Source organism: Oryx dammah, unplaced genomic scaffold (assembly GCF_014754425.2).
Source record: "Oryx dammah isolate SB20612 unplaced genomic scaffold, SCBI_Odam_1.1 HiC_scaffold_3, whole genome shotgun sequence".
NCBI lineage: Eukaryota > Metazoa > Chordata > Mammalia > Artiodactyla > Bovidae > Oryx > Oryx dammah.
Window position 1 is genome coordinate 45,118,108 of NW_024070187.1, and position 12,143 is coordinate 45,130,250.

At 41.2% G+C, this 12,143-nt stretch overlaps 1 protein-coding gene across 2 annotated transcripts in view; it reads left to right on the top strand.

Annotated features, from left to right (window-relative positions):
- RBPJ (recombination signal binding protein for immunoglobulin kappa J region) overlaps positions 1–12,143 on the top strand; it is a 237,907-nt gene that overhangs the window by 53,818 nt on the left and 171,946 nt on the right. The window lies entirely within an intron of this gene.

Below are 12,143 nucleotides of genomic sequence, written 5' to 3' on the forward strand. Positions count from 1 at the left end.
CTGATGTATTCATTTCCTTTTTTTCAAGGTTGATGTTAATACTATTTATTTACTGGTTTTTCTAAATTGAAGTATGGTTGACTTACAATATTATGTTTCAGGTGTACAACACAGTGATTCAATTTTCTTATAGATTATATTCCATTTAAAGTTATTACAAAATAATTTCTGTATTTCCCTACCCCGTACTTTATAGTGTGGTGTTTATTTATTTTAGACATAGTAGTTTGTACGGAGAAGGCATTGGCACCCTGCTCCAGTACTCTTGCCTGGAAAATCCTATGGATGGAGGAGCCTGGTAGGCTGCAGTGCACGAGGTCACTGGGAGTCGGACACGACTGAGCGACTTCACTTTCATTTTTCACTTTCCTGCATTGGAGAAGCAAATGGCAACCCACTCCAGTGTTCTTGCCTGGAGAATCCCAGGGACCGGGAAGCCTGGTGGGCTGCCATCTATGGGGTCGCACAGAGTCGGACACAACTGAAGTGACTTAGCAGCAGCAGCAGCGGCAGCAGTTTGTATCCCTTAATCCCCTACTCCTATCTTGCCCCTCTGCCCTTCTCTCTTCCTATTAATAAGCACTAGTTTGTTCTCCATATCTATGAGTCTGTCTCTGTTTTGTTACATATTCATTTGTTTTTTATAATCTATATATAAGTGATAATATAGAGTATTTGTTTTCTCTGACTTATTAGGCATAAAACCCTCTAGATCCATCCACATTGTTGCAAATGGCAGAACTTCATTCTTTTTATGGTTGACTAATATTCAATTGTACGTAAATATACTATACCTTGTTTATCCATTCATCTGTTGGTGGATGCTCAGGTTGCTTCCATGTCTTGGCTATTATGAATAGTGCTGCTGTGAACACTGGGGTCCGTCTTTTTGAATTAGTCTTTTCATTTTCTTCAGATATATACATAGGAGTGGAAATGCTGGATCATATGGTGGTTCTATTTTTAGCTTTCCGCGGAACCTCCCCACTGTATTTCAGAGTGGCTACACCAATGTAGATTTCCACCATTAATTTTCGTATTCGGTCCCCTTCCTCTTAGATAGAGTCTAAGGAGCAAGGATTCTAGCTGTCTGGGTCAGTTTCTAGACTATGATTTATCAAGGGAAATCTTGTTAATGGACTAACAGAGAAAACAAAGAGGCCAGAAAGGTTAAGCTGATCCTCAGAATAAAGTCAAGAGAGGGTATGAGAGGAAAGGGATAGCAAAGCTCTTGGGTTAGATGCCTGGAGAGAATTTTGAGATTTGAAAAGTGAGAGTAGAAGGGAGAGAGCATTTTCAATAAAAGAGTACTTGGCACCTAATAGGTTCTCAATAACTGTTTACTGACTGAATAGATGAACTAACAAGTGAATGAATGGATGCCTCTATGGAGGCAACTGAAAGCGGCAGAGACAAGGAGGCAGTTTTCTATAGGCTTTGCAGTACATAAACTCCTTGGATGTTTCCTCAAGCAACTGAGTAAGCATTATAATACTTGCATTAATTGTTGATGGTGAATGTGCTACTTTGAAGGGCACCCCATGAGATGGGGCCCCACAGCAGTTGCTATACATTAAGGGACAACCATGTGAAAGGCTCCATGAAAGACTGAGGACACAGAGATGAATAAGACATTCTCTGACACTGAGGAGGTTACAGGCAAGTAAACAGAGAGCAGCATGCATCCCACTTTATCAAGGATTGTAATAAGGATATGAATAGGTGTATGAATGCTTAGAGAATTAAATTACCAACTTTGCCTAGGACTCTGGGGGAAATCTTCACAAAGGAGGTTATGTCTGATAGTGACCTGGAAATATAAGTAGCAGGAGCTTTCCAGGTTATTGAGGAGAGGAAAGGCATTCCAGAAAGAGAAGGAACAGAAACAGAAAGTCCTAAGATGGCAAGACAGAGGGAGAGAAGGAAGAAGATTCAGGGAGACTAGAGCGAGGGCTTGAGAGGGGCCAGAGCTGGAGGGTGGTAAAGGACCTTGAACCAGGTGGTAAAGGACCTTACGGTCCCAGCTTTGCTCCATAGGAGAAAAGTAGAAAGAGAGAAGCAGGATTTTTTCTTAGAAATCTATTAAAAGGGGCAGACAGGGCAGGAGAAACCCAGACCAGGGAAACTATCTTTTAACCCCCTTGTTAGCCCAGGACTCAGGGGCGATTGCCCCCGTAGAAATCCATGCTGTACCACTTAACTAGTTCTCTGACCTTTGGGCAGGTACTTGATTTCTCTGTGCTTTAGTTTCCTAAATGGGAATAATATTACCCATCTCATAGAGTTGTCATAAGAATTTAATGAGTTGAGAAGAATCTCTGCCATTATTAATATATGTCAATGATTAATACTATTTGTATTAATATTGGTTAATTATCTTGACTTGCTCTCCATCATTTTCCAACTCAGAAAGTATGTCCTGGACACCCATTACCACCATCTTGTCCCTTACCCTCAAACTTTCATCAACAGCAGTGAAGACAGAATATTCTTTCTCTTTTTAAAATATTTATTTATTTATTTAGCTGCCCTGGGTCCTGGTTGCCTCTTTAGATGAGGTATGCAAGCTCTTAGTTGCAGCATGTGGGATCTAGTTCCCCAAACAGGAATTAAAACCTGGCCGCCTGCCTTGGGAGGGTAGAGTCCTAGCCGCTGGACCACCAGGGGAGTCCCAGAGGATAGAAAATTCTTGATGACAGAAACCAAGTGACATACACTTCTCTTGAAACACAGAGCTAGCATGTAGCAGTTGCTTAATACATGCTTGCTAAATTTATGTCAAGCAGGGCAGTCCAATTTTCCAGAGGCTGGCCAGAAGGGCCGGAGTTAGAAATCTGGCTACATCTCCAATGGAACTCCAACTGTCAAAGGAGTTCCTGTCCTGTCTCATTTACCTCTGCTAACCCAGCCCCGAAGACAGCCCTAGAAACTACAGCCAGGAAAAAGAGTCCAATAAAGCAAGAAGTAAAAAAAAAAAAAAGGTACACAGAGAGTTAAGTCTAAACAACTGATGACAATGGAGTAGTGAGGCTTCATATATGAAGAAATGAGATGTCTGATATAAGAGGTATAATATTTAAAAAATTTAATACCTAGCTGGAACCAATTTCAACAAAACCTGGGTTGGAAGTGGCTGATATAAAGGAAAACAGAAGTATGACTTTGCACTGCTTTGTGGTAGGAAAGCAGGGTAGATACTGATTATTTTGGTAGAAAAATATCGGTTTACATGTTTGCTAAAAAAAATTAAAGGCAATGAGAAGACATGGAGAAACTTAATTGCATATGGGTAAGTGAAAGAGGCCAGTCTGAAAAAGCTATAAACTGCCTGATTCCTGTTACATGGCATGGGAAAGCCGAAACTACCACGACAGTAAAAGATCAGTGTTTGCCAGGGGCCTGGAGGGGTGCATAGGGGACTTTTATGAAACTGTTCTGTGTGAGACTGCCATGGGGGGTGCATGTCATTATGCCTCTGTCAAAACCTATAGAACACACAGCAGTAAGAGGGAAGCCAAACGCAAACTATGGACTTTACCTAATAATGTATTGATGTAGGTTTATCAACTATAACAAATGTACAACACTAATGCAAAATGTTAATAACAGAAGGAATTGGGGATTGGGGAGAAGGTATATGGGAACTCCGTAGTTTCTGATTAACTTTTCTGTGAACCTAAAACAGCTGTAAAAAATAAGCCTATTCATTTTTTTTTTTTTTCAATCAAGGACAAACAGTAGTGAAATAGAAGTAGGATATATTCAAATGCCATGCCACTAATGGAGGGGGAAAAATTAAAAATTTGAATCAATCCAATGAAAATAGGGGTCGGGGGAACAATTAAAGGAGCTGAACACCCAAATGCTAGAATTCTGAAATGGGGAAACTGAGGCTCTGATTGGCTCTGTCTACAGAACCCAATCTGACCCTTCTAGGACCCTATGGGCAGAGAATTCCTGAAACTGTCTTGAAAAGACACCCAGCATGCTTCTGTCTGTGGTTAATTCCATTTATCTGGAATGTCAGAGGCACAGAGTGGCCTGGTTAATTTCATATTCTGTTTAAGTGAAGGTTGCCATGGATACCATACATAGCCATCCAATTTTTTTGGAATTAGAATTCAAGCAATAAAACTGGTTTAAAGAGAAAACTAGGCCAAAGAGAATTTAAATTTATTCAATGATGAGTCCTTATCAATGAGGAAGGCACGCCAGAATCCAGCAGGGCCTCAATGCATCATTCCAAATGTAACTTCTTTTTTCAGAACTGCAGAAACACAGGGGCTGGGAGAAAATGGAGGAACCCTCACTGGTCATAAGGAAGGGACCTGGAAGTGGTTCTTTTGCATAGCTCCATGTCTCTGTCTCAAAAAAAGCAGAGTAAAGAATGTTTATGTAGCAATGTTAGAAGAATAAAAAAAAATCTGTGCATCTGAGGGTTGGATGGTGCATGACTGGCAGCCATGTAATTTAAATTTGAATCCTTCCTGTAACCTTTACCATTGTAAAGACCTGGGTAATTTCTTAACTGAGTTCAGGACCTCAGTCCTTCAGGCATGGCCTTTAGCTGCCCCTGAGTGAGCAGGACCTGCTGTTTAAACCTCAGCTCTGCCTCGTCCTGGCAACGGTGACTTGCCTAGTTATCCAACAACTATGTAAAATGGAAATGGATGTTAATAATGGCTACCTCTTTGGGTAGCTGCAAAAAGTCAATAAGAAAATCCAAATAATGAGCTTGGCACGGTAAGCAATATTAATATTCATCTAGTTCATGGAAAGAGCCCAAGATGAGACTCTATATTGGGATCTAAGTGAATGAATACCATCCCTCCCACCAGCCAAGTGGAGTGGAGTTTTGCACCGGCTTGGATTCATTTATTCTTTTTCACTCGGAGTTGCTGCTATTTCAGAACATCTGAGGCAGCAGGCCCAGGGTGCACAACCATATGTCCACCTCATTCCAAGAACACTCTCCCAGAATCTGCCGCTTGTGATGTGGAAATCCAGAAATGCACAGCAGCCTTCACTTTAGTCACGGAGCGTCTGGGTGCTGCTGAGAGATGTCAGATGTCAGCACATGTGCTCCACGTCTCCAGGCCAGCCTACCCTTTCTCCAGCTGCTTTTACGTTCTCATTCCCAGTGCTCCTCAGCGTCTCTGCTGTCTGCATTTCCTGAACAGCTACTTGTCTCCAGGCCTTCTGTGCAGGTCTCACCCCTGTGTCTGCCCTATCCTGCCGAGCAGGCCACTGGGACCCCTCGAGGCTTTTCCAATCCTGCAGCAAACACCGCCCCTCCTTCCTCCTCTGACCACAGGCCTCTCGTCTGGGAGGAGGAATCTGGACATTGTCTCGCAGGTACCCTTGTGAAAGTGAGTCTGCCACAAGGGCTTAACCACAGGGGTTTATTTGTTTGAGCATATTTGTTTTTTGCTTTTCGGAGGCAATCTGGTTGTAATTTCAGCAGCAGGCTCTCACTTTGGCTACTTTATCCATCCCTCCTCATTTTGCCATTTTCCCCAGTTGCTGCTCTGCAGGCTGTCTCTGTTTGGGTTATTCCTTCTAAAACATATACCCAAACACACATATGCACATTTGAGCTCACACCCACACATAGGCATACTGACCAGGGGAAGAATTCCAGTGAGGTGCCTATCTGGGTTTCATGGCCGCAAGATTTGTCATTAATAGTGATGCTTTGTTCTGACAGCCATGATTTATATCGCTTTCAGTTTTCTTTCCAACTCCTATTTTGTTCCACATTTCACATTTCGCAAGCCTCTTTCATTCAAGTCTATGTTTTCTGATTTGTATCTGCAAGTCTCTACAATCCCCCTCTTTTGAAAAGCCAGGGGAAGAAAAACAATACCCAAGAACAGAACATGTGATTAATCAACCAGATTTTAGGTAAAACTCAAATTCTTCAGTGAAATCGGACAAAATGCAAGGAACTCTCCCCTTGGGGAGAATCTCAAGCTGCCCAGGGGTGGAGGCTGTGAGTAATAGGTCTTTTCCCTCTTGCTGGGTCTCTGTGAATAGTTTAACTGGGTGGATGTTGAACAACCTCTCCCCTTCATTCATATAGAATTTGGCCCTGTGGGGCTGGGTACAGAAACTCTCTGTTACCTTTATATTTTCAATACTGCATCTCAATGGTGCCTTGTTTTGGCTCTGACTTTTTTCCCCACCTCCGTTAACTCAGCTCCACAGGCGGAATCAGCACTTAATAAAACAACTATTGGCTGATGGTGCGAGTCATGGGAGGCTTTAGAGCTCTTCTTGGCTTTGTTTTTCTAAAAAGTACCCATGACTGTAGCCAAGCAAATCAGCACATACTCATGGGCTTCCTTGGGAGAAATTGAAACAAGTTAGGCAGCGGGGTGGAGAATCAGGCAGGGGGCCTAAAAGAAATTTAATAAACTCCGTGCTTTTCTTCTCTCTCTCTCTCTCTTTTTTTTTTTTGGTGGGGGTATGTTTTCTTGAATAGAGCAGGAAGTTCTATGGGTATTTGTGGTAGACCAAACCTCTCTTCAGTTGAGTTGGGATGTAGTTAAAAAAAAACAAAGGTTGGGACTTCCATGGCGATCCAGCAGTTAAGACTTTGCGCTTCCATACAGGGGGTTCAGGTTCAATTCCTGGTCAAGGAACTAAGATCCTGCATGCTGTGTGGGGTGGTCAACAAAATATTTTTTTTTTAAAGGTAGCTGAGGGAAATGTGAGGAACCCCTCTAGAGTGGGTCACCTGTGCTCGCACCTCTAGGGCTGGCACAATTAAGAAATGGGTGATCTAGAGCTGGCCTCCATTTCTCTGTCTTCTTCCTTCTGGATTCAAATCCCACCTCTGCCACTTAGTAGCTGTGTGTCCTTGTTCAGAGGGACCTTACCCCTCTCATCCACTCCTCTAAAATGTGGATTAATAATACTGCCAATACTGTACAGTCATTGTTATAAAATAATAAGAGTAGGATAAGAACAATAGGATAACATGAGATAACAAGCGTAAATGACTGAGCCAGGATTAGAACTAGGGTAGTATGGGTGAAAAGACAACGTGCCTGATGACTGGGCTATACCACTGCCTGTAAAATGGGTTTTCAAAAGCCACTGTGGTGCATGTTCCTCGCAGCACTCTTCATAGTGGCCAAAAAGTGGAATTAAAGCCAGGTTGACTGGCTTTTTGCCTCATTCTTACATTACTAGGTACCATAATTTAGGCAAACTTAGGTTTTTATTGTAACTCATACAAACGTACCAATAATAAAACAACAGTAATAACATTTAACACGTATGTGGTATACAGCAAGTAAGTGGCAGTCAGTGTTTAAATCTGAAAGATTCACTCAGATAAATTCTTCCAACCACCAGACCTACTGCTCACACATAATTGGTCTATTGTAAAGGTTCTTTTGTTTCTCTTGATGATTTTTATTTCTGATACAACCAATGTTTTATTTTTACCTCCTTGCAAATAACTTCATTACTGTTCTATTGTTTTCTTCAAATAGTCATTAGCTTCCCACTTTTGTCTTACTATCAAAATGGGCCACAAAATACATTCATAATAAAATAAAAATGACAAGCATAGCTTTTGCATTCTGCCACCTTGTAATGAAGTCTGATCAAATATCTTCACCGATATATTTTGACACCTTGAGGAAAGTGCTCCACTTGACTGTTATTTTTATCACCTCACCCCTGAGATCATGGCAAGAATATATTCCTCCCCTGGGCTTGCTGACAATGTCCACAAGGAAATGTGTAAGTGGACTTTATAAACATCAAGTGATAGATTCTGAGCATAAAAATGGTGGCAGAATCTGTCGTTTCAGTGATGTGAATCTGTTTACAAATTTATTGATTGAAGGAACAAGATCAATATTTAACTCCATTTCATACCTCCAAAGAATCACAAAACCCTAGGAATAAAGCTGGAGCCTTGCTGAACTGACAGATTGATGATTTTAAAATAAAACAATTGATTTAGTCAAGCAATTAGCTTGAACTGCTATTTTCATTTAAGGGAGCCCCTTTTTTTGACTGAGATCACCAGTCAGTTCAGCCCACCTATCAACCTAAGACACGGGGTCCAAAAGGAAATGTGTCTGAATCCCATTTTTTAAAATAATCTTATTTATTCACTCTGGCTGTGCTGGGTCTTCATTGCCGTGTGGACTTTCTCTAGTTGCCGAGAGTGGGGACGACTCCCTAGTTGCAGCGCATGGGCTTCTCATTGCAGTGCCTTCTCTTGTTGCGGAGCATGGGCTCTTGGGTATGTGGCCTTCAGTAGCTGTGGCACGTGGGTTCAGTAGTTGCAGCTCCCGGGCTCTAGAGCACAGGCTCAGTAGTTATGGCGCATGGGCTTAGCTGCTGCACAGCATGCGGAATCTTCCTGCACCAGGGACTGAACCTGTGTCCCCTGCATCGGCAGGCAAATTCTTTACCACTGAGCCATCATGGAAGCCTAATCCCATGATTTTTAAAGTGTCTGTTTTTATCCGTTCTGATTTTCTTCTCACCTGAATACGTTTGAGAGTCTCAGGGAAGCAATCACTTTGTAACTGAATCTGCTTAAGTGAGAAATATTGTATCTTCTCCCTATAACAAAAATAATATTTTGTTTGACTGTGTGTTTTACATCCATCATTAGAGAAATATTTCAGAGTGGCAGTTGAGTACATGGTTGAATCTGAAATGGCCCGGATCTCTCTGGGCTTGGTTCCCTCATCTGTAAATCATGATACTTATGTCATAGATTGTTATTAGGATTAAATACATTCATACACATAAAGGGTTTAAAGATGTGCTGGAACTTGGTATAAGTTGGCTATTGTTTTCATGTTCCTAAGCACCATCCACTAAGTTTTGTAGTCTTACTCCTGTATTATAGTTAAAGGAAGTGAAGTTCAGAATGGTAAGTAATTTGCCCAAGGTTTCACATACAGAGTGAGCAGCTGTCCTTCCCTCTCCAGATGTGCAAGCAGTATCGTATGCACTGTAGAAAGAATTAAGAACAGTCCTTTTTTTCTGTATCTAACATCCTGAAATGATTAAGATTCAGGATAGTTGTGTTTGATTGGATGTTTATTTCCCCAGATGGTGACTAAAGCATTACTGAATACATTTGAGGGCTGACTGGGAGAGAATATGTGGTGCTAGAAATTGATATTCTTGGAAAAAACCCTGAGTGATTACATCCCCGTTATCCTAATAGTCTTCCTTAGAGGCGTGTACATGACCACAGGTGTCAAAGCAGCAAGATCTTCTTGACACATTTGACTTTCTTATTACCTACCATTTGATCTGTCTCTTACAATGAGTTCGTCTTCTGGGTTTTTACCAGTTATACTTTAGAGAATGATCCCCCTTGACTCCCCAACCCCTTCACCTTTATTAAGACATCACCTTGTCTCCATCTCTTATGTGTAATGTTAGCTCATTCCTCAGCTGCTGACTCTGACTTCTGACTTTGATCTTCTGTTAAATTTTCCCCAACACTATTATTGTTGGCGTCATTAGGATCTTCAACATTGTTATAATTCCTTTGCATTTTCAATTTGTCTTTTCAAAACAAAATCAAGCATGGGTTATGTACTTCTGTGGAAAGCACTGAATCAAAGAGGGTCAGTGTCTCACCGACATGAAAACTGAGAATCTTGTTCAAAAAGAAATTGGAAAGTGTTTCCGTGAAGCGTCTCTTTTTGCAAAAATCAAAGAGAAACACATGAGTTACCAGCCATGTATGGTTCTGTCCTTATGAATTCAAGGTACGTTAATATTTAGGTGGCATAGAATATTATTAAGAATAACAGGATGTCTCTAGCTTAAGCAGGAAATCACTTTTTTTAAAATGTCAGAGCTCATTTTACAAAGAGATTGTAATTACAAAATAGTAATGGTTGATTCCAGTTTGGGGTTTGGAGGTGAATAAAGACAGCTTAGAGATTATAGGGGCTTCCTGTTTTGAATTTAGGAGAAGCCAAGACTTTTGCAAATCTTTTTAGATGTAATGTTTATGGAAGGCAAAGGATACCAACCCAGAATGTTGGATAGCACAGTTAAATGTTGGTTTGGACATTCTAAGTAATTTAGACTATTGGACAGAGTACTGAACTACTGTAGTTTTCCCTTCATTTCTTGCCTAAAAAGGGCAATAGTGAGAAAATGACTTTAAACAAAATATTCAACAAGCATTTATTAAAAGCCTGTGGTACAAAAAAAAAAAAAAGCCTGCGGTACAAATAACATTCTGTAGAAGGCACTTATATCAGACCCAAGGAAGCAGAAGATGAAATACATGCTCCTGAGAATTTACTAGGGGACAGAAGAAAAAATAACATTACCAACATGAAGGAACCCAAGAGCAAGTCCCAAGTAGTAGATAAATTAGTGGTATGCTCTTCCCCTGGTAGACACATGGCTTACTGCCTCACCTCCTTCGAGTCTTACCCAAATGTCAGCTTTTCAGTAAGTACTTCCTTAACCAATCTCTATATAAATTGTACTATCTACTCCACAAACCCTGTTTTTGCCTCTTTCCCTTGTTTTACTTTTCTCTATCAGCTTTTAGCTGGTTACATAATTTATCATTTACCATGCCGCCCACTCTAAGTGTAACCTTCATGAAAGCACGAGGGGCTACATTTTGTTCATTGCCAAATCCCTAGCAGGCAATAGAGTACCTGGTAAAAACAGGTGTTCAAAAGACTTGCCGAAACAAGTGTTCATTGATGGAGTATGCCAGGCTACATATTGCCGCTAAAATTTCTCGAAATAAGTAAACTTTCGCAGCATTATGGAGGAGAAGCTTCATGGAAGAAGCAATGTGTGCCTTTCAACCCAAAGCGAATTGATTAAACATAGTGATTACACCACGGGTTTTTTGCGGGGGTTCTAGACCAAATTCTGTGACCTAAACCAAGGTACTTAATTTTGGTTTTTGTGCATCTCTGAAGATGTTTATACCGGGGGCCAAGGACTTTAAAAAGAAACCCAAAGAACACAAAACAAAGACTAACTTTGAAGACTGAATCACTGCTCTTTTCCTGGTCTCTCCTGGCTGAAGCTGAAGCAGCAGAGATTCCAGGTGACACTGCACAACACCCGTCTTTGTTAATGAGACTTACGTAGGGCGGGCCTTAAGTCAGTTTGTGATAAAAAGCTCCCTCCTACTTACAGGGGCTTCTCTAGGTTCTTCTGATGCCCTCTAGCTATTCCAAAAGCCTCCTGGGGCACCCATCCAAACCTGCCTGCTCCCAAAGTAAACCATACTCAAAAATTATGTCTTCCTGTCCTTTGCTCTCCAAGCAAAAAGGCTGCCTCTTCAGTCTCCTGCCAGTTAGGGCTGCATCTGGATGAGCTAATTCCCTCTAGGGTGGGAATGACAGATTGTTGGCTGGGCTAACCTTCTTTTTTTCCTCACCACCGAAGTAAGGCCTGATGCTAAAGGAGGAATTGGAAGGGAAGGAAACTTAAAATATCCAGTGCCTAGACTCTGCCTGAACGTTTAATATATTAAATTATTTCATCCACAACCAGGTAAATAATATTACTCTCTAAGGACCTAAAGTTCATGAGAGGTATAAATGGACAGAGTCCAAAATGTTCTGTGTTATCACATCACCGCACTGAATAAATGAGCCTAGAACTAGAAATCGGGATTCTATAGCAGACTTCCAGGGCAGTATTTTGTATTCTGGGGTGTGAGGGAAAGAGTTCTTTGCTGCATCCCGCTCAGCTACCTTAACTCTGGCTGTGACCTTGAACAAGTCCTGTGAGTAAGTTACTTAAGTAAATCCCTTGAGTAAATTACTTAATCTCTCATACTTCCCATTCCCACAACTGAAAAATGGGGGATAGTACTAGTACCTGTTATTAGTTATTTCTTGCTTATGGAAAATCACCCTGAAACTTTGCCTCAAACAATAATAGTCTTCCCTATGGGTCAGAAATTTGGGAGTAGCTCAGGGGTCTCTCATGAGGTTATTATAGTCAGATGTCAACTGGGTTTTGCAGTCATCTAAAAGTCTGATTGGGGATGGAGAATACATTTCCAAAAAGGCTCACTCACGCAGCTGGCAAGTTGGTTCCTCTCCATATGGGCCTCTCCATAATGTTGCTTGAATGTCTTCACAAAATGGCAGCTGGCT